Raw genomic sequence first — 6,699 nt, forward strand, 5'->3', positions numbered from 1 at the left:
AGAATCTTACAACTTCCCCTCCTCTCACTCTCACGTTCCTCCGCCACCCCATTTTACCCCGCGCCTGAGTAATGCCATCAGTTCACGTTCCCTCATTTTTCTGCGTTTTTGTAGCTTATAAGACCCCTTTGTCCTATGTCTTATGCACTTTCCTGAAGAGAGGAACACTTGATAGCCGAAATATAGGGATCTTCTTTCGTTCGAAGTTTATTTTCTCCGACTGTGGGTTTCCTAAGTGTCATATATATATATATATATATATATATATATATATATATATATATATATACACAGATATATATATACATATATATATACGTATATTTATATGTATATGTATATATATTATATATATATACATAATATATATATACATACGTATATATATATGTATATATATATACATATATATATATACATACGTATATATATATGTATATATATATATATATATATATATTTTTTTTTATATGTATATATGTATATGAGAGTGGGTGGAGGAAGAATAAGCGAAGATGGGCTGGAACTTTTTTTTTTTTTTTTTATTATTGCTTATACGTTTCGACCGACTCGGTCTTCTTCAGTAAGCTGTCTACAAACAGTTTGGACCTCACATTTATACATCCGAGGACGGGGACATGGACAGGTCATCCAGCTGGCTGTTTGGATTCCCTTTCCCGTACCATGCATATGTTTCCAAATTGTATCTATAATTAATTTACTTGCTGCCTTTGACAAACAAACAAAACCTTCCCTGTCATTGATATTTTCATAAGAATTAATGTAGGCAGCTCCCACCTTCTTCCTCATGTCTCTCATTAATCCCGTGTTTAAAACCTAGACCCCATCCCAGTGGGGCAAATGTCCAGATATACACATACATACATATATATGTATATATATATATATATATATATATATATATATATATGTATATATATGTATATGTATATATATATATATACACATACACACACACACACACACATATATATATATATATATATGTGTGTGTGTGTGTATATATATATATATATATATATATATATATATATATACAAAGATTGCAAAGAAAGAGCATGCCGACGGGAGACCCTCTGTCCATAACTAGGTTGGATGTGAAAGAAAAAAAAATGTATGTATGTATGTATATTATATATATATATATATGTATGTATATATATATGTATATGCATATATATATATATATATATAGTAAAACAAATAAATAAATAAATAGATAAGATAAATAAATAGGTAATGGTAACTAATAAACAAACAGATAAATGTTAATAATTCATAAAAGTATTTGAAAAGTTATGGAATTATATGTACAAATAGATAAGAAATGGATGAATAATAATGAACAAGAAGGATGTCGAAGTCTGTCGAAGTGTGTCGGAGTCTTTCGACGTCTGTCGGAATCTTTGGAGACTGACGAGATCTATCGAAGTCATATACTGTAAGTCTCTGCCGATTTATTTTTTCATAAATTACGGTGGTTTTACTTCTAATTTTGTTTTTTTGTTTTTTATACACACAAAGATTACAAAGAAAGAGCATGCAGACAGGAGACCTTTTCGTCCATAACTAGGTCGGATGTGAAAGACAAATAGAAAAAATATATAATAAAACAAATAAATAAATAAGATAAATAAATACATAATGGTAAATAATAAACAAACAGATAAATGTTAATAATTCATAAAAATGTTTAATAAGTTATAAAATTAATTATGCAGATAAATAAGAAATGGATGAATGATAATGAAAAAGAAGTCTGTCGAAGTATGTCGAAGTCTGTCGAAGTCTGTCGGAGTCTTTCGACGTCTGTCGGAATCTTTGGAGACTGACGAGATCTATCGAAGTCCTATAGGTCTCTGTCGTTGTTGTTTTTTTCATAAAATTCGGTGGTATTACTTCTATTTTTTTTTTCTTTTTTAATAAAGAGTTCTTCTTCGAGTTCTTCTTCGAGTTCTTCGAGTTCTTCTTCGAGTTCTTCGAGTTCTTTTTCGAGTTCTTCGAGTTCTTCTTCGAGTTCTTCTTCTTCCTCTTCTTCGAGTTCTTCGAGTTCTTCTTCTTCGAGTTCTTCTTCGAGTTCTTCTTCGAGTTCTTCGAGTTCTTCGAGTTCTTCGAGTTCTTCTTCTTCGAGTTCTCCTTCTTCTTCGAGTTCTTCTTCTTCGAGTTCTTCTTCGAGTTCTTCTCTTTCGAGTTCTTCGAGTTCTTCTTTTTCGAGTTCTTCGAGTTCTTCTTTTTCGAGTTCTTCGAGTTCTTCTTTTTCGAGTTCTTCGAGTTCTTCGAGTTCTTCTTCTTCGAGTTTTTCGATTTCTTCTTCGAGTTCTACTTCTTCTTCTTCGAGTTCTTCGAGTTCTTCTTCTTCCAAGCCCACCGGCTGCGCCGGCCCAGCTACGCCGGGGGCCTTGGCCTGCGGCGCTGCGCCTTAGGCGCGGGCGCTACGCGCCCTGGGCTACGCCCCTTTTTTGGAAAATAAAGAGTTCTTCTTCGAGTTCTTCTTCGAGTTCTTCTTCGAGTTCTTCGAGTTCTTCGAGTTCTTTTTCGAGTTCTTCGAGTTCTTCTTCGAGTTCTTCTTCGAGTTCTTCGAGTTCTTCTTCGAGTTCTTCTTCGAGTTCTTCTTCGAGTTCTTCGAGTTCTTCTTCGAGTTCTTCGAGTTCTTCTTCTTCGAGTTCTCCTTCTTCTTCGAGTTCTTCTTCTTCGAGTTCTTCTTCGAGTTCTTCTCTTTCGAGTTCTTCGAGTTCTTCTTTTTCGAGTTCTTCGAGTTCTTCTTTTTCGAGTTCTTCGAGTTCTTCTTTTTCGAGTTCTTCGAGTTCTTCGAGTTCTTCTTCTTCGAGTTTTTTGATTTCTTCTTCGAGTTCTACTTCTTCTTCTTCGAGTTCTTCGAGTTCTTCTTCTTCCTCTTCTTCGAGTTCTTCTTCTTCGAGTTCTTCTTCTTCTTCTTCTTCTTCTTCTTCTTCTTCTTCTTCTTCGAGTTCTTCCTCTTCTTCTTCTTCGATTTCTTCGAGTTCTTCTTCTTCTTCGAGTTCTTCTTCTTCACCGTAGTTGGCGGTGTAACCGATTTACCACCAAACGCGAAGGTGTGACCGAATTACCACCGGACGGCGTAAGCAACCATTAAATTTTTTTATATTAGATAAACCATGGCTCCATTCTAACGATGTTCGTTCTCTCTCTCTTTTTTTTTTTTTTTTTTTTTTTGTTACATAGGACTTTATTGTATCTGACTATAGAAAAAAAACTATTTAGAATTTTGGTGATATCTAGAAATCCCATTCACATCCTCTATTGAATTTGGTACCTTTTAGAATCTTTGTTCTGGCTAATGACAGATGATTTTATTCAGTTTGGAGAAACTCCCCTCTTGTGCAACCGAAACATGTAACTTTATTGACGAAATTGTCACTATAATCCATTAGCTTTCACTGTGCTAAGTTTGATACATTGAAGTAATTGATTCTAGCTAATTTCAGACGATTTTATTGAAGTTAGAGAAATATCTGCGTGTGTGTGTGTGTGTGTGTGTGTATGTATACACGTACGAGTATATGTAACAATATCTTTTCAAATTGCATCAATAGTAAAGGACTTTGGCATAAGCACCAGACAAAATAGTAAAATTAAATAACTCCATTGTACATGTATCACTATTACTAGAATTGATCGAATGTACAAGTCTATTATGTGACGGAGAAGCGTTGTCAAGACGCCAAGATATTACTTTATTGAAAAGAACATGGCTAGAGGCCTGAAAAGATTCGAGTTCTTGACGAATCTCCTGAATTTTTTGAAATATTAACTTTTTACCACTGAAGCACAGCAAAACAATTTTGGAACTGGAGACGAATGCTGTAGGATAATGTGAGAAAAAATAGATTTGCCATTATATACTTATGACTTTCTAGGCAAAACTAGAATGATTTTGATATTTGATATCTTCGTAGCCGTTGGACACTCGCGCCGAAATAGATATATCGAGCAACAGGAGAGAGGCGGGGATGGATGTTTATTTATATTTTTTCTTCTCTCGAAGAAACTCGTTATTTCGAGTATATTGTCTCTCACTTTTTATTTTTCTTAATTTCATCGAGGTGATCACAGAACCTATTTCTCATCACTGAGTGGAGAACATAGAAACGCAAGTCCTTCCTTGCGTTTCTGATCTGTAGGTTCCTGTCGAAGGTCTTCTTGACCTTGATGAACTCCTCGATGTATGTGTCCCGGCTCTTGTAAGTGAGGTCCACCCGGCCTCTCTTCCTGTGCCCCTCCTCTCCTGGATGTCTTCGCTTCTTGTTCTTGACGACTGGAAAGTGGTTCATCTCCGTGGTGGCTTGGATGTGGAAAAGTGGTCCCGCCGAGCCGAAGGTCCGCGAGAGCCCGTCTCCCTCTCTTCGGGAGTTGTTCGGCCTCCGAGATTCTTCGGCTCGCCGAATTAGAATAGAACACGCGTAAGAAGGTCAGACGCAGAAACAAACATACATACGTACATACATACATACATACATACATACATACATACATACATACATACATACATACATACATACATATATATATACATACATATATACATACATATATACATACATACATACATACATACATACATACATACATACATACATACATACATATATATATATACATACATATATACATACATACATACATACATACATACATACATACATACATACATACATACATACATACATACATACATACATACATACATACATACATACAAACATCCAAACAAACAAACAATCAAACAAACACAAACAAATAAATAAACAAACAAATATAATAACACGACAGACAGACAGGCAGAGAGATGAAGCAGAAACGAATAGATAAATAGATCAATACATTAATAAATACACGTTACCAAATCAATAAACTATCTAATAATTATATGAGCAAACATGAAATTAACATAATAACTACACCGAAAATAAGCAAATTAAAAAAGAAGCATTGAAAAGCATACTTGCAGGAGACCAATTGGTACATAGCAACCGTGATATTGGGTGAATTAAAAGATTCCTGGAAAACATTTCTCACAAAAAAAAAGAAAAAAAAATGAATAGTAAATAAATAAATAGATAAATTAAGACAACTAGATATATTAATGGAATATGCTCTTTCTCTAGGTGTCTGTATGTGAATGATGTCTGTGTGAGCACTGAATTTCTCATTGATGACTTATGATGAATTTACAAGCGACGCAACACACATGCACAAATCACACACAAACACAGTCATATACGCACATACACATACACGTATATGCTCTGTCTATATCTCATTCCCTCTCTGTCTATCTATCTATCTCGTTCTCTCTCTATCTTACTTTCTCTCTCTCTCTCTCTCTCTCTCTCTCTCTCTCTCTCTCTCTCTCTCTCTCTCTCTCTCTCTCTCTCTCTCTCTCTCTCCCTCTCTCTCTCTCTCTCTCTCTCTCTCTCTCTCTCTCTCTCTCTCTCTCTCTCTATATATATATATATATATATATATATATATATATATATATATATATATGCAAAGAAATTACAAAACACACGCGATAAACTATTTTTGCAGAAACCACCGGGAAATTGAAAAAAACAGATACCGAACGTTTTCGTCTATTTAGACATTTTCAAAGGTACAAAAAAGCAATACAGAAAGAAACAATAAATACATAAGAAGACAAGGATACTCGGAGAGGTCCCATGTTACATTTTATCACACACAATTTTGTCAATAATAAAATTGTCCAATTTAAATAAACCCAAACTCAAGTTCATGTTATTTCCAAAATTTCTTTTTATAAAACAAGATTCAATAATATTTCTTTCTATAATATTATTACAAGAAGTAATTATTTTAGAATTTCCCCAGTCAATATTATGACCATAATCCCTTTGGTGGACAAATAATCCACGGGACACTTGCCCCTTTCTAATACTATATCAATGTTGCCCTATTTTTTTTTCTAAGCCTTTGCCTGTTTGGCCTATATAAATAAAATCACAGTTTTTACATGGTATGTTGTAAATACATCCTTCTTTACTTCTTGGAGAATTTTTAATTAACAGACTCTTAATGTTATTATTATTTTTGAATACTATCTGGATACCAAATTTTTCAAAAATGCTAGGAAGATGAATTAAATTTTCGTGGTACGGAATTGTTAACATATTTTCATAATTAAATGGTTTGACCTACCAAGTATTAAGAAAACATTTCCTAGCTTTGATTTTTCTTTTATCAATAAGATGTTTTGGATATTTTAAATTTTCTCCAATGTCATAGATGGATTGTATTTCTTGATCCAAGAACTCAGGGGAACAAATTCTATAAGCTCTCAGGAACATTGAAGAAAAAACTGACAACTTGGATTTTTGACTGTGATACGAGTAAAAATGAATGTACGAAAGGACATTGGTTGACTTGCTGTAAACGTCAAATTTAAATTATCTTCCAAATCGGTAAATATTTAAATATAAAAATGGTAACATATTTTCTTCAACCTCTACTGTGAATCTAATGGAATGCACCAAATTATTTAAATCTGACAAAAAAGTATCCAAATGTTGATCATTTGGCCAAATGCATAATATGTCGTCAACATAACTGTACCAAACTACATTAATTGGAAGAATGTTTGGTAATAACTCTCTTTCAAAAAACTCCATATACAAATTG

This window comes from Oratosquilla oratoria, chromosome 35 (genome assembly GCF_046742065.1).
Source record: "Oratosquilla oratoria isolate Oo_2021 chromosome 35, ASM4674206v1, whole genome shotgun sequence".
Classification (NCBI taxonomy): domain Eukaryota; kingdom Metazoa; phylum Arthropoda; class Malacostraca; order Stomatopoda; family Squillidae; genus Oratosquilla; species Oratosquilla oratoria.